Raw genomic sequence first — 23,162 nt, 5'->3', positions numbered from 1 at the left:
AGGAAACTCTGCCTTTACAATCTGGTTAATCGATCTCATGTCTTGTATGAATCTCCACAACCCTCCCTTCAATTGTTTGATAGGATACACCACAGTATTACACAGCGACTCTGACATCACTAAAATACCTTGTTCCATCGGAGCTGAAATAGTCTTAAAAATACTGTCATCCGCCTCTCGAGACATTGGGTACTGTCTTACTCGAGGTAAAATTGCTCCTGGTTTCAGTTTAATCTTAAGCTCTCCTACCCCCTTCAATAGTCTGACGTCATAGGGGCCTGTAGTCCATAAAGGGCTTGGCACATTTTCCAAATCTTCATCAAAAAATGCTGGAAGCTGCCGCACTATCACCTTTCACTGTGGGATTTCCCTTGTATCTATTCTGATCCAATATGTAATACTCATCTTGAATATCACTTCATCATCTGATGGATCATCTCTTAACATATCCTCATCAGTGACGTTAGTCAATCTATACCCTTCCCCAATGGCAATCACTGTTCTCCATGGCCTGCCCGCGTCATCGGTTCCTTCGAGCATGGCCATTTCCCCTCGTACTATGGCTGCATTTAACTCTAGGGGAATAATCTGTCCCCCCTCTTCGTCCATAGGTATTAGTGGCCTAAATAAACACTCATCAGGTATCCTCGTAATCCTTCCCACTAAGCCATGCCATGCCAAGAAAATGCATACCCCATCAAGAAAGATTTATGGCTCTAATGGCATTCCTCACAGAGCCATTTGCCCTGTAAATTCCAATATGAATTTGCACACATTCATATAATGTATCCCTGGAGTCGAACACACTATACCTTCATCAGTAAAAGAAATCGTCATATTAAGCTTTGTCATTAAATCTTGTCCTAGAATGTTAACTGGTGTCTGCCTTGAATACAATAATGGAACAGACATGTCACACTTTGCTATGGAGACTGGTAATTCATCAGTAAAAGGAACTCGACTTGTAGCTCCAGAGAATCCTTGAGCATTAATTGCATTTCCCGTCATTGTGTATTTTCTCTCTTGTATACATGAATGAGTAGCCCCAGTGTCTACTAGAAATGAAAAAGATTTGCCTCCTATCGTCACATCGACCCTGGGTTTCTCTTGGGGGTCGGTTATCACTGATAGTACTGAACACATCAAGTCGCCCTGTGAGCTGTCCTATTGTGGGTACATGCATATCCATGTACCTGTAAAAAGGACTTCCTCCTACCACAGTGACACAGCCTACTCTAGATGTCAATAAATGTCCTGTGTTTGCGTTCTGCCGTACCTGCATGGGTGCGTGCTGTGACTGTCCTTGCAGTGGATTCAATGGTGTTTGCTGTGGCTGCAAAGCCTGTTGCATTTGCAGCACTTGTGCTTGATAAACTGTCTGATCTTGGACAAACCCTAGAGCTTGTGAGCTATATGCTGAAGTATAAACTGCCCCCCCCCCCTCTTGAGAAGTGACCATTCTGTACATACCCTTGGCTTCCACCTCTGCATGCAATATGTCCTATCATCCCACATGCCCAACATACAGGGGGAAATATTCTGATTTGTCCCCTTGGTTAAATCCTCCTTGCATATTATGATTATCATTATGCATATTCTGAAACCCGCCTCGGTTGTTCTGAAAACCACCCCTTCCTCTGCAGCCCATTCCTCTGCCTTGTGGCATAAATCTATTCCCTCCTTGATCTATTTGGCGCTGATTGTTTGTCTGCGATGCACCCACTGCTTGCTGCATTCCCAGTCCTTCTCCGCTTATCTAAAACAAGGAATACAACGGACATCAACGGATGTTCGCTCAAGTCTCTCAATGTGTTGCATGAAAAAACACATATTTATAGCAAAAAGTCGTCATCATTCAAGTCATACTATGTGGCAAAGTAAGAAAACCTACTTGGGGTTGTGGTTGGTCTACGGGGAACATCTAGGTATACTTTCTATGTGGTATTGATATTGATATTTTATTTATATCGCGCTCGTACACAAGTGTTTCAGAGCATGAAGAGACAAGGGAGGGGAACAAGGGAGAACCAAAACAACGATCTTACTAGGCCCAGTGACATTGGAAAAGCGCAAGTGCATGTGAGAGGGAAAGGGAAAAGTGCAGGGAGGTGGGGAGAAAGTGGAAAGTGCTGAGCAAAGAAATCAAAATAAATAATAAATAAATAATAAAAGCAACAAACAGTGGTAGTGCAGCCAGCAAGTGGTAAGTGCTAGGTTTAAGGCAAACAGACAGGGTGTGTCTGATAAGTGCAGGAAAAAGGGGAGGACTGTAGAGTTACGGATACAGGTGGGTGGCAGGGTGAGCAGGTACCTGGGCCCGAAAGTCTGAGGGTAACCAGGTGCACGATGCCGAGATAGAACAGATCAGCAGGCGAGAGGAGGAGCGAAGGCAGAAGCAAAGAGGAAGGTCTTGAGGTGCTTCTGGAACCAGAGATGGTGCTTCTCAAGTTTCAGAGAGGCAGGGAGGCTGTGCCAGAGGGAGGCCCCAGCAAAAGGAAGAGATCTACCCCCAGCATGTTTCTTTGAAAAACGGCTGACCCTGAGGGAGTTAGAGGTGGAGGAGCAAAGATCTCGGGAGGGAATGTATTTACCGAGGGACAACTGAAGGTATTTTGGACCCAGGCCCCAGAACGCCTTGTGGAAAATGCAAAGGGTCTTGAAGTTAATCCTTGCAGCCACAGGCAGCCAGCCAGTGGAGAGATTTCAGGGCTGGAGAGATACAATCCCAGGGCTTGAGGCCAAGTACAAGTCTTGCTGTCCTGTTCTGGATAAGTTGCAAAGGGCGGAGAGTAGAGGCAGGTAGAATTAGAAAGAGGCTGTTGCAATAATCAACCTAGAGAGAACCTGGGCTCGTGAGACAGTGAGCTTCTGGGGGAAGGAGACGAAAGGCAGAATACCTCTGAGGAGGTGCAGTAGGAAGTTTGACTTTTTAGCGACATCAGAGATGTGGGCGGAGAAGGAACGCGTGGAGTCAAAGAACACCCTGAGGTTTTTAGCCTCACAGGTGAGGGTAGGAGGAGGGCTAAGGGAGGCTGGCCAGAGAGTGACAGGAAAGGAGGGTCCTATCCCCTATGGGGGATATGATTGTGTTTGGGTCTCTCTAGTCAGGTGGACAACTATGCCCACCCCTAGTGCAAGTCATCTTCATTGTCATGAAATAAACATTGTTTCATTGGCTTTCAAACTATAGGGCTTCTGAATACGTGGCCCTCTACAATTGGTTGGCATGCTTGTACCCTTCTGGAATATTCCACTCACTAGCAGCACGCAAGCTGGTACCCCAGGTTCTTGTGGGTGGACTTGGCCATGCCTCCCCACCCGCTTAGCCCATCATCCACCATTACTCCTGCTGTCTGTCATTTGAATTGTCTTTGAACTTGGCCTTGTAAAGTATCACTGCACCTGAAAATGGAAGGGAGTGTGAGCACAGTCTTATCTCCAGTCTCAATGTAGCTTGCCCAAAGTCTATTTCCATCTACACCATGTGACAGTTTGAGCTCTTCCTTTAGTATTTAACACTATTAAATGAATAAAACCTGGCACTCATGTTTTTTTTCCATTGCACCTCAACAGGAGCTCACCTGTGCTTCTCACGTTCATTGTATCTTCTTGAATAGATAACCAGTTTCATAGCTGCCCCAACCCTTGACACTGGGCCAGACAAGCCTTCTCGATTCTTCCTTTGTTGTCAGCTGTTTTCCTCTACTGTGCCAGACTTTCAGCCCTTTCACTCACAGGGTCCTGGTTTGCTAAAATGCGATGTGTAACATCCAGATTCTATACATAGATATATTGGCGGCACCGCCTGCAGTCTATTCACTATGTATAGCCAGCCTTATGATTACTTAGTCTGCTTGCGTTTCAGCATCTGTACACTTATAAAATGGCTTGCATTTTCTTCAATGCTTCTCGTACGTGCAATCTTCATTCCGCACATGAAATGTTATTTAATTCTTTACTTCGTTATCAGAATCTATAAGGTCTATATACTTCCTTCTTCGTCATCTCTTCTTGGTGCATCATCTCTGTTTCATGTGACGTCACCAGTCCCTTGCCTTCACTGCTTCACACTTCTTCAGGGACCTCTTTCAAGAGGCTGTCATTTCTTCGTGGGTAGACTATGTAGGGCTTTCTTAATGGATACCTTGTTTCAAGGATTCTTCGTGGGATGGATACCAATGCTGGCGTTGTGCATGTTGCAATTTCTGGCTTCCAACATATGGGTAAAATAGGGGCGGGACTTCCAGTAGAGGCATTTGGCTACTCCTCTACACTTGTGACCCCTAAGGCCCTTAAAACGACGTAACAATCTCTGGGATAGATGGTGATGCATAATTTACTCTAACACCAATAATAAGACGGACTCAGGAAGTTGGCAAAACCTAGCTGTTTTATTTGCAATTGTCTAAAAAAGGGAGTACAGCGAATATAATTGGACGTCACACAAGGGTTTCTCAAAGCTCACTCACTCCATGCATTTCATAGAAAACATAGACTTTATACTAAAAGTTTGTCATAGGTGACATCAGACTATATGGCAAAATAAGAAAACCTAACTGGGGTTTGTTTGGTCTACGAGGAACATCTAGGTATACTTTCTATGGAGGATGGGATTATGATTGGATCTCTAACATCAGGTGGACAGCTATGCCCACCGCTAGTGCAGGTCATCTTCGCTGTCATAGAATACACAATGTTCATTGGCTCACAAACTATAGGGCTCTTGGCTACGTGGCCCTCTGCAATTGGTCGGCATGCTTGTACTCTTCTGGAATTTTCCACTCGCTAGCAGCACGCAAGATGGTACCCCAGGTGCTTGTGGGTGGACTTGATCATGCCTTCCCACCCAATTAGCCCATCATCCATCCTCACTCCTGCTGTCTGCCATTCAAATTGTCTTTGAACTCAGCCTTGTAGGTTTCACTGTGCCTGAGAATGAAAGTGAGAGTGAGCACAGCCTTATCTCCAGTCTCGCTTTGGCTCGCTCAAAGTCTATTTCCATCTCGACCATGTGACAGAAGACCTGGTTTGAGCTCCTTTCTTCGTATTTAATACTATTAAATGAATAAGACTTGGCACTCATAGTGTTTTTCCATTGTGCCTCAACATGAGCTTGTCTCGCTTCTCACGTTCATTGTATCTTCTCAAATAGATAACTAGTCTCTTGGCTGCCCCAACCCTTGGCACTGGGCCAGACAAGCTTTCTCGATTCTTCCTTCATCATCAGCCATCTTTCTTTGCTGCGCCACACTTTCAGCCTTTTCTGCTCTTGGGGTCCTAGTTTGCTAAACACGACATGGAACATCCAGATTCTATAAATATATATATAATGGCGGCACCAGCTGCAGTCTATTCACTACGTTTAGCCAGCGTTCATGATTACTTAATCTACTTGCGTTTCAGCAACCGTAAACTAATAAAATGGCTTGCATTTTCTTGAGTGCTTTTCATACGTGCAATCTTTATTCCGCACATGAAATGTTACTCAACTCTTTACTTTATCATCAGAATCTATAAGGTCTATATACTTTCTTCTTTTGCATCTCTTCTTGGTGCGTCATCTTTGCTCATGTGACGTCACCAGGCTCTTGCCTTCATCGCTTCACACTTCTTTGAGGACCTCCTGCAAGAGGCTGTCATTCCTTCGTGGTTACATTATATAGTGCTTTCTTAATGGACATCTTGCTTCGAGGATTCTGGTACCTATCTCTTGCTTCGAGGGATAGGTACCATTACTGGCGTTGTGCATGTCATAATTTCCAGCTTCCAACATATGGGCAAAATGGGGGCAGGACTTCTGGTAGAGGCATTTGGCTCCTCCTCTACACTCTGTTTACAATTCAGGACAGCCAGATGCATGTCAGGGCCCTCTGGAAAAATACGGCAGTGGTCTGGTCACTTCACTCTCAAGGATGGCCTCCTGCTCTCCACCATAGGACCCGGTCAGCTTTTAGGCCTTCCTAGAAACAGACATCTCTACCCAGATGCACTCTCAGCAATCTCCTCTGGTGTTTCCGTGCAGCTGTCAGACGGTAGAGTTCAGCAGCTCTGTCTAATATATACATTTCAGCAAATCTGTCCCTTCCTCATAGTGCATTCCACCTTAAATAGCAGCGATAACACCATCAAGTTTACAATCCTAGGGAGTACCCTGGAAGAGTTCTCACAACTAGGATTGGACATTTACCCTTCTCTCTCCTCCCAACTCCAGCCCATCTCTATGGATTGTTTAAGAGTCTGGAGCAGAAATATGGTAGCTTCATTTGCAACCCCATTTGTTCTAAAGGGCTCGGGGCTCTAACCTCTCATCCTGGCTCTTTAACGTCTATCTCGCTCGGCTTGCTCACCTTATCTCCACTTTCTTCAATCTTCCCTCTGATGCTCTTGCCATTTCCTCTACCATCCCTGACTGCCTATCTGCTATCCAGTCCTGGTGCTCCTCCAATGATCTCCACCTCAATACCAGCAAGACTGAGTTCCTTCCTATTGGGACTCCCATTTGTGCTTTCCTCCATTCACTCTGGCAACCTTGTATGGGCTCACCCTTTCTCTCGCATCTGAAGCCAGAAACCTTGGAGTCATCTTCGACTCCTCTCTCTCTTTTCTCCCTCACATCTTGGATCTTGCCAAGAAGACCCATTATCAACTCCACCGACTCAAAGGTATCCTTCCTTTCCTCCCTTGTCCACAGAAGCTCAATGTCTCTAGAGCTCTGGTACTCTCTAGGCTTGACTGCTGCAACAGCCTCTTCCTTAATCTACCCTCTTCCTCTCTAGGGCCCCTCCAACATATCCAAAATAAGGCTGTAAGACTGGGACCTTATGTGTCCTTCTGGGTCCCAGCCTTCCGCCCAGTAGCCCTCAGCCTTCCACCCCATCCCAGGACCTGCCTTTGGGCACCCAATGACTTGTGTTCTCACATGCTTGCACTTATTATTGGAAGGTGATCCGTCTGTACCAAGCCATCTCTGCCAGGCACTTACTTTGCACACAATGGACTCCTTGACACTTCCCTCTGTAGAACTCCCAGCTTTTACCCCATCCCTGTCCCTTCTCTCTCTCCCTGTATTTGCACATTCTGAATGCTCACAAGGCCTAGTAGGACCACCCCTTTCCTGTTTCACCAGTTTATACTATTTGCCTTTTGCTCCCAAGTTCCCTCCCCTTGCCCTGTGGGGCGCATTGGAGCCCAATTCCTTGATGTATAAGCGCTTTACAAATGCACAATACATAAATGATAATTATTATTATTATAAATAAATAAAATGACAAATTTTGGCAAAAATCTAGTTAGGTGGCAAAACTTCATAATTTTACTCGCAACTGCCATAATATATATATTTTCCGAATCAGCTAATCATGGGTAATTAAATAAGACGACAGCCAGGTCCACACCACTTCGTATGGTCATGTGGCAATTTTCTGACATTTTCACAAAAAACATAACATTAGCAACATGTAATTTATTCCCCATATTCCTAATTTCACCTTCCACCGGTTCACCAACTCCGACATTTGGAACATTTTCAGATCAGCCAGAAACCCATTTTAAATGGCCATTAAAGTTCCCTGATTCGTAGGTGGATGAATTTTACATCACTATAATTGCCTGGAAATTACCTAAAAAATTACACATACATGTGATTAGTACGGCTTATGGTTGCTGAGAAAAAGGCCTAAGTTATAATAGTCCTTTTAAATTAATAGTAATCCTTAATGTTGGACAAATGGCAACTCCCATGCCTCCAGGCCATTTGTTATCACTGGGCCAGCTTGTAACCAGTGTTTATTTTTATTAGTCTCTTTGTGTTTGAAGCTTGGTCTTTGAAGTTGGAATTTCAGCCTCTCTAAATTTTAGCCCCTGTGTTCACACTTCCTTCTTACATTTTGGTCATGCATCAGCCAAAGAAAATTGTCTTGCAGAGACAGCAAGTCTAAAGGACACTTGGTTTCCACACCTTTCAGGCAAGCCACTTTTTTCCTGTTGTAAAATAGCTGGGGGGATGTAAACCAGGCTTTCTGTGGGGGACGTCCTTTTTGACATGTGTCCCACAGAAAGCAAAGGGTTTGCTCAGGCCTACAGAAATGTCTTCATGGAAACAGCGTGGCCTTTTCTTTTCAAATGTTTGCTGGTATTTTGAATGCAACACATAATATACCTTACTCTTTGGGCCTCATTACAACTCAGGCGGTAAGGGGTTTACGGCGCCGTAAACAGCGCCGACCCTTACCGCCTGAGTACGAGGTCCCTTAGCGCCATGGCGGACTTAACACCTGCTTTTAGCAGGTGTTAAAATCCATGGCGCTAAGGGACCATGGAGTTAATTACGCCACCGTAATTTACGGTGGCGTAATTAACGCCTTCCCCACTCCCATTATGCCCTATGGGGCAAAAATGGGAATGGGGAAGGGTAAATGGGGATTGGGGACTTACCGCCCGCCAAGGTCGGAATGGGGCGGTAAGTCCGCCAACCACCATGGCGTAAACGTAGTTTACGCCATGGTGGTAAAGTCACGGCCCAGGCGGTAACTTACCGCCTGGGTCGTAATGAGGCCCTTTGTCTTTTCCCTGACATTTTTATGTTAGCAGCTGTACATTTTTTACATTTAAACTGCAAATACACATGCAAAGCCGTTTTGTGTCAGTGTTTAATAATCCTGTTTTTCTTGTGAAAGGGACATTTGAATGTCTTCTTTCTTTGTGAATGAAATGCTGCTTTTCCTCTGGCAATGACAGGTAGGCCCCTTTCACATGGCCCTTCAGTTCTGTTAGTTTGAGGCCTTTGATTACACCCCACAGTCATTAAGGGATGGCTGGCAGCTAGGTATCAATCTTGCAGGGTTTGCAAGATTGGGAAGAAAAAAAACAAATCATCTGAAGAGAAGAGGCTCTTCAGAAAGGAAACCTATCAGAAAGACTGAGCTTTAACCTGGAAGCAAAGAGAGGTGTAAACAAAGAGGGAGAATTACTACATGGATTGGAGTGCATAGAAAGCGGAAACTTGCAGGCAAAGACAATGTTTAAGAGAACAATTCTGTGAAGCATTTCACCAATAAATACATATAAATCATCAGTCAATTTTCCATTACCCTAATATTTTATATTATTTAAGTCTCCTGATGTGAATGGTTCTGGATCTTCACATGTCGAGTGTTCGGCCCAAGGGTACATGGGATCCTGATTTCGATGTCGCTAAAATGTGCTTCTATCTTTCTTGTTACATACATGCATACAAACTTTATTTCAAAATATCAATTTCATAAAAGTACCCAATTGACATACAGAATAAAAATATATGGAAACTTAATAAAATACAATTTTAAATAGCATTACGTTTTCTTAAATATAAAAGCATTTTCAATAAAACCATAAATAGAATCGGCCACTTTCTTACAGGGAAGGGAGAGCACCAGTGTCCTGGCCTCGCCTGGTCTATGGACACTATATAATGTAAAAATAGGTAGGAGAAACTTCTGAGTGACTGTAAATTAGGACCAAAAAATAAAAAAATGATACAGATTTTCCACTGTGTAGCCATTACAGAGACAAAAAGGGGCTGTGGTGGGGGTCTTACCTGTGGACCATTTAGCCACTGTAGAAGCTATTGGTAGGCGATTTTCTCTAAATTTAAATATTATGTCCCGCTTGCATGGATTAGTAATCCAGCTTGCATAGTTCTCCAGACTGAGATGTGGTCTGTGCTCAAGGAAATAATGCACCGTGGGCTTTTCTATCTGGTAGTTTCACAGAGTCAGTGCCTTTTCCTCTAAGATGGTAACTTTAAGGGTTTAACCAGCAGCCCCTTCCTTGAAGGGCCTAATTAATGGTTTGATAAATCCTATCGAGGCCAACATCTGCTTGTTAAATCGCAGCCACAAGCTGTGGCCACCATCCTCTGACAGCAATAGTTACTTTATAAGGTCTTGCTTTTGACTTTCGTATGACACTCCCAACATAGAACCTATTACATATGCATTTGATGTCATAGACTGTCAACAGTGTTTGACAATTAAGGAATGCACGCACGATTTGTCAAATTTGTTTCCCAAATTTCCTCCGAATGGCAAGCTTGCAAACATTACCGTGACCACATCCTAAAACTCATTTAAGTTGATGTTCACCCAAGATCTTGGTTTCATGATTGATTTAAAAAAAAAAGCTGTGACATAGCAGCGTGTGGGACTTAGGAGCCCCTTTGCAGTAGATATAAGGTACAATTGTTAATGCCACTGGCTTGTCTGGGAGCAGGATTTCCCCATGTTATTGCATTTTTAAAAAACCTGATGGCTCTTCTGCTGGTAAATGGTAAGACACCTGATTTCAGACTCTTCCTTTTGGGTTTTGTGTTGCCTTGGTAACAGATCACAACACTCCTTTGAATGCAGCTCTAACTTCGTTGTTAAAGTCCATTCATTGTTTTTCTTGCTTGTTGTTTGAAAACCTCATCCTCACTTCAGTCCTGACCAGCAACAATTCGCCCAAGGGGATATTTTCTTGGAGGTGCTTTGGATGAGCTCTCTGCGAGTGTAAGACTGAGTTGGTGGTTGTTGATGACTATAGGTTTCCTGAAAATCCTGCTATGCGAGGCATTTTGTTTGATGTATACCCCCAGTCCAAAAAAGGAACATCTGTCTGACTGGTTTGTGGGGAGGGGGTCATTTTGGGTAGTGTGAGTGGTGTTTGGGGCTTGTGGGTGACAGAAGGGCAGATATCTAGGAGTAGCTAGCGGGCATTCCACCCCTGGCCTCAAACAATGTCTGACAAACACCTTGCCCTGCATCTGCCAGGGGAAAAGGCCCCAGCAGGCCACTGAGCACAGCACCTGAGCATGTTAGGGTGAGGTTTGAGGCATCTCTCAGCCTGCCAACCAACATACTAAGGACAGTGAAATGGATGGCCTCACATTTCAAGGTGCCCTTTGTTGAGGCTGGAGGAAGACAGAGGGCAGCAACCAGGACAAATTGTTTTTTGGGGTATGCTGGCCTCCTGCTTCTCCAGGGCATGTAGGAGGCAAGGCAGAGTAAACATCCCAGACCACATGTGCCAGTGGATGCCCAGGGGATAGAACACAGAAAAGTGGGCCGGCGAGCTGAATAACCCTGGGCTCCAAGGGTGTGGTGGCCCAGGTGTGGAGCTGCCTGCAGGCTGGCGGAGGATCATGTGCAACATCCCTGTGGTGGTTAGGGCCTGGACAGGAGTGTGGGGCATCACTCAGTGTTAGCCTACCAGGCCAGTAGGTGTGTAGTGGGCCCAAGCACCCAATGCATCATGGGTCACTCCGGACACTGTTGGAAGGGTAGCAACCTGGAGGAGTTCTTAAATCTTCTAGACAATTAAGGAAATGTTGTGTGTCTCCTACCTATGGACCAATGGTTGCAAAGGCAGTCTAAATAGATTGCCAGAGGGTCACAGAGAGGAGTGCGGGAGCGCCACTGAGGGTTAGCCTACCAGGCTGCGGATGGTGAGTAGAGGGCCTGTGTACCCTCTGAATCACTGCCCACTGTTCGAAGGGTGACAACCTGGTGGAAGAGACAAACAGGTGTCCACAGATCTGTGTGACTTTCCCGCCACCTGCACACCGAAGATTACTGTCTAACAATCAACAATTAAGACCTTATATGTAATTAGCTGTAAGAAAAAATGACTTGCTCAGTTATATATTTACAATCTTGATTGTTTATATAATTAGTGTACACAAAATAAATGTTTCTTCACAAGATAATATTCACAAAATTAGCAGAAAAATAATAGAAAAATAAGAGTTTTTCAAAACCAACAAGCAGACACTTCCCTTCCTCTGGGGCTAGTGGTGATTTTCTCTTTTCGTGAGTGTTACCGCACAATGATCTACAAACTTAAGATAAAGATTGCCATTATTCCAGGTTGAATAATGTGTTAAAGCTGATTTTGTGTGATAATCTCAAACAGAAATCATTCCTGGTATTGCTCCCTCAATAGTCACCTGGTTTACGTCAAGGAAGAACAGTCCAAGCTGTTGGTCACATCATCAGGAATGCAGGGGCATGCCGATGAGTCTCATAAGATTGTGTGGCCGAGGGAATTAAAATGACAAGTGTCATATAGTCCATAACATCACATATTGCATTTTCCCATCGTTTCATTTTTTATTTTAAATGCGGCTCTGAGTCAGTGGTCTTCCCTTCAGTAGAACAGATATCTAATGTGTTTAAGGGAAAGCACACCTGCCATATGGTTCTCAAATCCGTCCTAGTTGAGTTTCAGCGATCGAAGTACAACCTAAAGGTCAGAAAACGGCTAATTAGACTTGGATATCCAGACTCAACAGTTGATATAAAGATATAATCGCTGCTTTAGTGTGCTAAACTTATTAAGCTTACCCTCATAGGAGATTGGATGACCCTGGTGATTCAAATGGACAATGCACCCTTTGTAGTGGTAATACAATCTTTCTATCATCTAAAACAGGCTTGTCCAACCTTTCTGAATGTGGGGCCGAAGCATTAACTTTTTGTCACCCAGTGGGCCGGCAAGCCAAAAGTCAACACCCTCACCCAAAGCAGTATATTAAAAAGTGATACTGTGTGACCTTTGACACAATAGCATCACGGGCAGGGATAGCCATGCAGACCCAAAGATAGCTTTTGGTGTCATGGGCAGTGATCAAAGGTTAGATGCTTGTGATTTCTTTCAGTGTCTAGGTGTTCATATTTTTCTGAAATAGTGGGGGCGACCGAGCGTAGCGAGGGAGCTTTAAGGTTCTTGGGAGGGTTTGGGGGGGTTTCCCCCACAAGAATTTTTTTCAAATATGAGGTTGAAATGGTGCATTTTAGAGCAGAAAAGATGACCAAAAAGCCATAAGTTTACAATCAGTTCTAAAGGGGAACATGAAAATTCCATGTCACCAACAGCAGAAAAGAACATTTTACAACACAACACATTTTAATGATCAATGTGTCCACAGTGTAAGACACCACTGTCACTGATGTAACACATTGTCATGCTGGTTGTACCCAAATAAACCTCTGTAGCAACATGTCTATGCTGGCTGTTCCCAATTTAGGCCAGCATTGTCCTGTACAAAGCATGATTGATGCTGCCTGAGCATGTGCAGTGCGCCCAATACATATGGTAGCTTATCCCTGTAATACACATTACTTCTGTGGTGATGAAAGAAGCATAATTCAATTCAACAGATAAAATGTGGAAAAGCGATCACCCAGAGGTGAACCTAATTGAAGAAAAGCAATGTGAGCACAATCTTAAAGTATACAACCTACAAGGCCTAGTGCACACTTTACCTTTTCTTTCACCAATAAATCGGGGGGAGAGCGCAAACGCAGTCCCCCACTACCATAAATAATGCAGTTGTGTATCCCGCATTTGGGAACATAGCAGGGGTCAACAAATCCGATGTGCAATGGGTAAGCCTCACCCTGGGAGATCTGCCCTTGAGGTCAGATTCTCTCCTGCCAGCTAAGTATGAGTTGCATGCAAGAGGGCAGGGGTTGGGTCAGTTCTGGGAAGCCCCGCTAAGCGAGGGTGAGAAGGCAGGCCCTGACCCAGCCTCAACCCCCCCCCCCCCTCCCGGAAGCTCTGAGTATCTGCAGAGCTGCCTGTCCCGCGTGTGGGTGAAGCTCCAGCAGGCAGAGCCCAGCAGAAGAGCAGATTGTAGCGCAGTTCCTTTCTCCCATCAGGCCCTGCTCGGCCCGAGATTTGTATAAATAGCAGGATGGCTCGAGCAGGCCTGTTGCAGTCTGCCCACTGGCCTGTCGGCCCCACACGCGCCCATGGCCCTCCTGAGTGGAGCTGCTCAGCGCTGGCCCTATTGACACCATCATAATCATCCTGGACCTCGATGCTCCACCACCCCTGAATCTCAGAGTTCTGCTCAATGACAATGCTGAAGCTTTGACATCTTTGCCGTAACCATATAGTGTGTTGTGTCAGCCGAGCCTGCACAGCGCCAAAGGCAAGTATTCCCTTGTCTGGGCCCAGAGGTCACTGAGTCTTCGAGTGCCATCCACTTGGCACGGCCTACTGTTCCCAGCATTTTCTACCCGCAAAAAAGCACCACTACCAAACAGAACTGCATCATTGGGGCCCATCTCTGCAGCTCTCCGACTTGACCCCAGCCCAGCACAAAGGCACCCATGCTTCTGGTCTGATGCTGAAAGGCCTGGCTCTGCTGAGATCCGAAAGACAAGAACTAAGGTATTTTGGGAACATAGTACTATTGTTTTTTGTGTTGCAACTGTATCAGCTCACACGTCTCCTGAAGGGTATAGGCTGCCCTCAGACTGCGCTACCAAAAGAGTGAAAATAGGTTATACCTGTTGGGCTTGCCTGTTTCACTTTTATGATTGGGATCACTGCTGCATGGGTATTAAGCGCGTAATAAATAACCTATCATATCAGATCATATCATAGATCACAGATCAAGATCATAAGCAACTTCCAGAAACCTTGGCAGGTGGTCCACTGTGACCCATTTGCAGGTTGCAGTGTGTTATTGGGGCACTACTAGGGAAACATATTGTGCTGTACATGTGGTATTCGCCATGCTTTGATACCCCACTGGCCACATCTATAATGTCCAATGTTCTTGGTATAATGCATGGACATTTTCATCAATCCGCACTGTGCTTAGAGGTAAACGTAACTGAGCTCCCGCTGTTCTTCTTTGTCTCCAGATGAGGAAAAAAGCACTGCAAAGGTTAGGTTTCTCAGCTGATAAAAGTTCATCTTCGGTGACATTCGCAATTCAAAAGAACGATTTTTGGGGCAGAGAGGCTGTGTCGCCGCAACCCCTGCTAAACATATGTCCAGAGATGACAAACCTTGAAAGTAACTCCGCACAATGGCCCTCTGAGCAGCGGCCCACGGCTAATCAGGGGTTCAGGAATCCGCTGTGCTGCCCACGCCGAGAGGAACTCCTGCACAGCACCTGTCCACATAATCCTTCGCCCGGGCCAGCACTCTCTTCTCCTCACCTCGCCACCTCCTCCCATGAGGTCACCAGGGGAAGTTACAGTTTTGCGCACAGGCACATTTAAAAAAAAAATGTATTTATTTTTTTATTTATTTATTTTACTCAAGAGTTGTCCAAAATACAGCCTCGCGGGCCACATAAAATGGCTTGGCGGGCCGCATTGTGGCCCGCGGGCCGTATGTTGGACAACCTTGCTCTAAAAGGACAGACCTTTTATCCTTTAAAAAACAACACTGTCCTTATAGATTAGTGTAACTCACCAATTCTTACATTCACAGACATTCCTCCATTCTCCCGGACAACTCGCGGCCGAAATTAAAATGGCTGCCATTACATGACATGACGTACTCCCGCCGTGGTGCGATGACATCATTTTTGCTTATCGCGGGTGTTATGAGTGAAAGGGACACGGGTCCTTTAAGGGAAGGAGCACGCCAGGGCGGGAGGAGGGCGGAAGGGGAGGGACGAGGGAAGAGTTAAGGCTGTTATGTGTTGGGGAAATAAAGGAAGGTTGACCCGTTCCTTGGCTCCTGTCCTTATTAGGCAGTGCCTGAAATGTATGAGTGAACCCCACAACATCTGGCGACGAAGCCGCCATCCCAGGCGTGCAGCAGGAGGGGCTCACCAGCCCAGCAGCATTACAAAAAACCACCGTAAAGTCGGCTACAAGATACGGCGCGGTCGCGCGACCACAGCAGAGGTGGCCCAACACCCAGAGCACCAGGCCAGCAGAGCGGGAAGAGGCTGCAGGAGCAAGAGCCCTGCCACAGCAGCAGTGGAACTTCGCTGGAGCGGACATCCAGCAGCAGAAGAAAAGCGCCACGGACGAGAGCCCAGCAGCAGAAGCAGGACACCGCTGGAGCGGACATCCAGCAGCAGAAGAAAGCGCTGCTGGACGAGAGCCCAGCAGCAGAAGTGGGACGTTGCTGGAGCGGATATCCAGCAGCAGAAGAAAGCACCGCCGGACGAGAACCCAGCAGCAGAAGTGGGATGATGCCGGACTGCGAGCCCAGCAGCAGGGGAGGAGCGCCGCCGGACCGCGAGCCCAGTAGCAAGGGAGACGCACCATCAGACCGCAGGACCAGCAGCGTGAAAGGAACACTGACGGAAGAGTGCCGCGGGACTTTACCAGACAGCAAAGTGCAAAACAAGGCCAGGTAAAGACCCCGCGCCTCCCACGAAGAAAAAAAATAAAACAAGTGAGATCCGTGCCAATAAGACGGCACGTATCACCAAGTGCCCACACCACGGGATACCATTACAAATACTCACAATCATTAAAAAAAAAGAAGAGGAGGGGTGGACACACGTGGAGCTCGTACTAATACGCCAGCGCGAATCATTAACCGGCCGCACCACAGGACAACTACACAGGCCACCCACCCAAAAAAACCAAGTACAATACGAGGAAACAAAGCCAAGGGCTGCCACACCATAATAAGGAAAATGAGCCTTTCAGACCACGAGGCCCCAGGACTCAACCTACCACTACCAAAACCCACAAGGCCACAAAACCAGCCAGAAAACAAACAAGCACCACACATGGACTAGCGAACAACAGGGCTCACATTTGAATACTGCTAACAGCCCCAACCGATCTCAAGACATCATAACACCACCCAGGGTGCAACCATGACTGACCAAGCACAAGCAGCTGCAGATGCAGGTTCTCCCAACGCCAGCCCCAACTCGCATGCCAGCCTCATGAGAAGACCAAGCCCGTTCACCCTAAACCCTCACCATGACTAAGGCCAACGATGGGAGGAATGGGTTGAAGAATTTGAAGACTTTGTAGGGGCCATAGGCACACAGGATCCTCCCAACAAGATCAGCATCTTCACAAACATAGCGGGAAGAGAGATCAAAAACATAATACGTACGATTCCCCCCGCAAGACCGCAACACATATACATGCCTTCTGGAGGCCATCAACGAAAAGCTTGTAATAACACCCAACAGAGACTATGAACGCTATGCCTTCAATCAATGTGTCAAACTAGCCCACAAATCCATAGGCGATTTCGTCATCCGCCTCCAAAGAAAAATCATAAAGTGTGACTTTGCCAACTTCAATGATGATGAGGCCATCAGACTGCGAATAATTGAAGGATGCATCTCGACAATGTTCAGAAAACACCTTCTAAAGAACCCACTATCCCTTAAAGAAATACTAGACCTGGCCAGAGTATATGAAAGAATAGACGTCCAAGCGGCAGTCATAGAAAATCCAAAAAAGGGGAACATCACCGCGGCCATGACCCCATTCATCCGATACGAGAACCCACAGAACAGGCAAACCCTCAGGAACACCACATAACGACCCCAGAGTGATCGGCATTGCTATCGCTGTGGTTTTGAATACCCCCACAGAGGACCATGCCCTGCAATCGGTCAATGATGATTACGATGTGGCCTAGAAAACCACTTTCAAGCCATGTGCAAGGAACAACTCCCTGACATGGGACCAAATTGTCCACAGAATGCCAACCGCCTCTCGGAACCCCAAAGGGGACAACATGTCCAACGAACCGTCGAGAGGGGACTGACATACCCTGCAAGCCCTCAACAACGCTCGAACACTGTGAGAGCACTAGAAGGATTACAAATTGAGCCTGACAGGAAGCCTCATGAATGTTATGACTTCCACCACTATGACCAAACGCAAATGACCACCCTCAAGAGGGAGTGCACACCACCTCAAGAACAAGAAACCTACACAAGCCCCCTCCCACCAGGCTACGATCCTTACGACAACTCCCCACCGAGATCCGAGATCCCTTCAAGACAAGATACAACAACCACAATAACTACAGGATGGATATGACAGACAATATGTCAGTCTACTCAGCGTCGACGCAGAAGAGACACCAGCCCCCAAGGTCACAATTCAAATGGGTAACACCAGAAACAACTTTGTTGTTGACACCGGGGCGACTGTGAATGTCATGAATGAGGAACTATACCAGGCCATAGCAGACCTCTACCCCCTACGACAGTCGAAAACCCACATATTCCAGTGGGGAGCAGCACTACCGCTAACGTCTAGAGGACAATTTCAATGCGACCTGACACACAGAGACCTCACAACTACTACTGCAATACACGTCATCTGGAGTCCCTCAATAGGAAGATGTCTCCTCAGCTACAGGACGGCCAGGGCCCTGGCACTCATAGACCTACGATATGAACCGGCTGAAGTAATAGAAGGACACGCATCAAACAGAGGTGATGTGATGACAATAACCTGCCGGCCCCTCACCAAAGAGACCCTGCAAACACAATTCCCCAAACTGTTTGAAGGGGTAGGGATGCTTAAGGACTCTGTCATCAAACTACATATCAACCCCAATGTGACACCAGTACCACAATACCCTCACAAAGTGTGCTTTCACCTTCAAGCACAGGTATCCAAAGAACTGCAACTGCTACTACAGAATGATATCATCGAAAAAGCCGAAGGGCCAACACCGTGGGTATCCCCCATTGTAGTTGTCCCCAAAGACAATGGACGACTACGCATATGCGTCGACATGCGCATTCCCAACACCACCATCCAAAGGGAGAGACACCCTGGACCGAGCCTGGACGACATGCTCATCTGGCTGAACTTTTCCAAATTGGAACTCAACCAGGGCTACCACCAATTGGTTATAGACCCAGCCTCCAGACCAATAACCACTTTTGACACGCACAAGGGGCTCTTCAGATATAAACACCTCAACTTCGGCATATCCTCAGCTGTGGAAATATTCCAAGAGACAATCAGAAGACTAATATCCTCGGAAGTCAATGCCCTAAACTATAGTGACGACATCCTCATATTTGGGAAGAATCAGGAGCAACATGACAGGGCACTCATAGCAGTATGCAAAATCCTAAAAGAAGCTGGTCTGACCCTTAACGGCCCCAAATGTGACAAAAACCAGCCTCAAATTATTTGGTCACATATTCTCCAACAAAGGCATGACGGCTGATCCGGACAAGATAAAAGCCATCACCGATCTTCACCTCCCCCTTCAACAACAGCGGAACTACGATCATTCCTAGGAATGCCAGGATATTGTGCAAGATACCTCAAGAACTAGACCACCATTACCAACCCCCTCAGAACTCTCCTGAAGAAAGACAGTCTCTTCCACTGGGACCCACGATGACAGGCAGCCTTCCTGACCATCAAAGACAATCTAGCCAACCACTGCCAACTAACATACTTTCACCCAGAGTGGAACACCATCATCACAGTTGACTCCAGCCCAGTCGGGCTCGGGCCATCTTAGCCCAAACCAACCCCAAGGACAATGCACAACATGAGGTGGTAGCCTACGCCAGTCGTGCTCTGTCCCACATCGAGAAAGCCTACTCTCAGGCAGAACGTGAGAGCATTGCAGCCATGTGAGCCTGTGAAAAATTCCATCACTTCGTTGTGGGACGAAGATTCACACTGGTCACAGACCATCAGGCACTTCTATCTCTATTTGGAAATCCCAAAACAAAAAGGCCCCCCAGGATAAAATGATGGGGGATAAGACTGGAAGAATACGATTACGATATTGTCCACAAACCAGGAGGGGAAGCCAACCCGGCCGACTACTTGTCAAGAAACCCAATGACTGGAAACAACCACTCCCTAGCGTGCAAAGCTGAAGAATACATTGCATATTTGTCATCCAATGCCATGTCGCCCACTATATCGACAGCGGTCTTTGCAGCCAGAAGCAAAGCCGACCCCACCATCAAAACCGCCCTACACCTTACCCGCACGAACAAATGGAAAAACGTGCATGAAAGAGGAAACAGAGAGGAGGGGACGGATAAGAAAGACCTAAACCGCTTAGCCAAAATGCACTCTGAGCTGGTAGCCACCGACCAAGGTATACTACTACGAGGCAACCAACTAGTAGCACCGAAAGACCTGCGGAAAACCCTAGTAGCAATAGCCCATGAAGGTCACAGGGGGATCAAGAACACAAAAAAGATCCTACGGAATCATCCATGGTTCCCCTACATGGACGTCATAGTAGAAGACATACTAGCTCACTGCAGGCCCTGCCAACAAGCGGCGAAGGAGACAGATCCAAACCCGATGCAACCAACAACACTTCCGGAGACGGCACCCATCATAGATGAACTCTTCAGCGAATGGGGTATCCCCAACATCGTCAAAACCGACAACGGGCCCCCGTTCCAGGGATGAGAATTCACCAAGTTAGCAGACCATCTCGGCTTACTTCACCAAAAAATCACTCGGCTCTGGCCTCAGGCCAACAGAATGGTGGAACGGTTCATGGCAACCATAAAGCTAACCCGACAGAAGGCCCTGGTAGATCAAGTACCAAATCCACAGGCGATTTGCTTAATGCTTAGAAGCTACAGAAATACACCACATGATGCGACAGGACGAACCCCGGCAGAACTTATGATGAAATACAAACCCCGAACATGCATCCCTCAATGGGAAGACTATACACCAGAAGAAGACGCAACCATACGAAGATGAGATGCTGAAAAGAAAGGAAAGGCCAAAGAATGGGCCGATAAGAAAATAAACGCCAAAGAGTCACAACTCGAAGTAGGACAGACGGTACTAATCCGGCAAAGACAGCTGAGGAAAACAGAGACGCGCTACAGCCCAGAACCTCGAGTCATGACAGCTGTAAAAGGACCCATGATAACCGCAACAGGAGAGCCAGGTGAAATAGCACGGAATGCATCATTCTTCAAAAGACTATACCTTGAGGATATGGAAGAACCTGAGAATGCAACCGAGGACCTAGATCCTGAAGAGAGGGCGAGTCCCCCAATTGAAGAAACTGGCGAAACTAGAGAATCTCCAGGCAGACCCCACAGAGCAGTGCGTAGATCTGCATGACTCATCGAACAAATGTGACCCCTGCTTTCATGATAAGCACGGGAGAGATGTTATGAGTGGAAGGGACGCGGCTCCTTTAAGGGAAGGAGCACGCCAGGGCGGGAGGAGGGCGGAAGGGGAGGGACGAGGGAAGAGTTAAGGCAGTTATATGTTGGGGAAATAAAGGAAGGTTGACCCTTTCCTTGGCTCTTGTCGTCATTAGGCAGGGCCGAGTTATGGATGCCTGAAATGTATGAGTGAACCCCTCAACAGCGGGTGATGATTTAAAACACCAAATTGCCGCGATTCACTGTAAAATGCACTTGTTTTTTGAAAAAGATACATTTTTAGAAAAATAACACGTTTTTGAAAAATCAGTATTTGTTCACCTACAAGTAAAAGAATGTAATAACATTACTTGTAGAAAACAATGTCATCATTAAAATGAAAAGACTGACCAAATTGAGCCGACAAATCCTAAGTAAATGATGTCAGCGCTCCACAGCTGCACTAGTGGGTCAATATATCCAGCTGGAGGTTGTTAGAGTGCATATATCTATATGGTGCCACATATTCTAGCTTCTATAGACTTCTCCAGGTGAGACATTGAGTGTAGGGACCATGCTTACAATCTAGAAACCAACATTTCTTAGGGGTACCGCCAACACTCTAGGATTGTCATGTCATTACTTCAAGAGAGGTTTAACATCAAAAATGCTGTACATTTCTGTAGGGGAAGGGGGAAGACCAAGCCTGATTTGCATGTGGTCTTTCCCCTGCTGTAATGGCTTGGCAGGCGAGGAACTAACGTCTGGAGGGTTGCCCAGAGCAAAGCCAGAGGTTAAGATGTATTCTAAACCTTCCAACCATCACCTCTTTTGTTTTGCTTTGGTCACCCCGAATGGGACGGGTATGCCCAGATGTGGGTGCCGTGCCTGCCTGGGCTAGAGACCCAAGCTACACCTCACCGATGAGGCCCAATGAGGCTGAAACATGTCTGGGGGTGCTTGTGGTCTCGTACAGAAGGGATGTGGGCGAGCAGTTTGGGCTGGACTGCGCCTGTTGTGGTGGGATCAAGCCTGAGTTGCATATGGTCTTTCCACTTTTGTCATGACTTGGCAGGCAGCAAAGGATGGTCTGGAGGGTTGGCCAGAGCGATGCCAGAGGTTGAGATTAATTCTAAACCTTCCAACCATCACCTCTTTTGTTTTGTTTTGGTCACCCCGAATGGGACGGGTATGCCCAGATGTGGGTGCCGTGCCTGCCTGGGCTAGAGACCCAAGCTACACCTCACCGATGAGGCCCAATGAGGCTGAAACATGTCTGGGGGTGCTTGTGGTCTCGTACAGAAGGGATGTGGGCGAGCAGTTTGGGCTGGACTGCGCCTGTTGTGGTGGGATCAAGCCTGAGTTGCATATGGTCTTTCCACTTTTGTCATGACTTGGCAGGCAGCAAAGGATGGTCTGGAGGGTTGGCCAGAGCGATGCCAGAGGTTGAGATTAATTCTAAACCTTCCAACCATCACCTCTTTTGTTTTGTTTTGGTCACCCCGAATGGGACGGGTATGCCCAGATGTGGGTGCCGTGCCTGCCTGGGCTAGAGACCCAAGCTACACCTCACTGATGAGGCCCAATGAGGCTGAAACATGTCTGGGGGTGCTTGTGGTCTCGTACAGAAGGGATGTGGGCGAGCAGTTCGGGCTGGACTGCGCCTGTTGTGCTGGGATCAAGCCTGAGTTGCATATGGTCTTTCCACTTTTGTCATGGCTTGGCAGGCAGCAAAGGATGGTCTGGAGGGTTGCCCAGAGCGATGCCAGAGGTTGAGATTAATTCTAAACCTTCCAACCATCACCTCTTTTGTTTTGCTATTGTCTTCCTTCTGATGCATTGGCACATGAAGCAAAGCAAGGGTGGTTCCTTACCCCACACCCACGCCCCTTTCTCTCTAAGACCTGTGGAGTTATTGTGTGTCCCTGGCTGGGGGAAGGGCAGGCGCCAGTCCCGCGTAGCTCACAGAGCAGCAGCTGTAATCTTAGGCACTTGGATATGGACTCGCTCAGATCTCTCAGGAACGCTATTGATTGGCTGGAGAAAGCCGTCCCTCCGGGCCACTGACTGAGAGGGAGGTCCCTGGCAGTGCCACTGTAGGACTTGCCCAAGGGCTCAGCATTGTCTGCAGGTTGCCACCTCAGCATGACCCATGGGGGACAAAGCACCCCATATTATCAGGCTGTTCCTCCACCACACTCCCACGCCCCCCCCATCTGCGGCCTATAGTAATAACTCAGAAAGGGGAAATGGGGTCAGCGAGATGTTGGTTCAATTGGCAGCTTCTCCAACCCTC

At 46.9% G+C, this 23,162-nt stretch overlaps 1 non-coding gene across 1 annotated transcript; it reads right to left on the bottom strand.

Moving 5' to 3' along the window:
• Window positions 1-13,301: 13,301 nt before the first annotated feature.
• LOC138522136 (U1 spliceosomal RNA) lies at window positions 13,302-13,463 on the bottom strand. The gene has a single exon (XR_011283248.1). It is a non-coding gene; the product is annotated as a U1 spliceosomal RNA (small nuclear RNA).
• Window positions 13,464-23,162: the final 9,699 nt, after the last annotated feature.

The sequence above is a fragment of the Ambystoma mexicanum genome, chromosome 13 (assembly GCF_040938575.1).
Source record: "Ambystoma mexicanum isolate Mex_15411 chromosome 13, UKY_AmexF1_1, whole genome shotgun sequence".
Lineage (NCBI taxonomy): Eukaryota > Metazoa > Chordata > Amphibia > Caudata > Ambystomatidae > Ambystoma > Ambystoma mexicanum.
The sequence above is the reverse complement of the archived record's forward strand: the minus strand, read 5'-3'. Positions and strand labels throughout refer to the sequence as shown.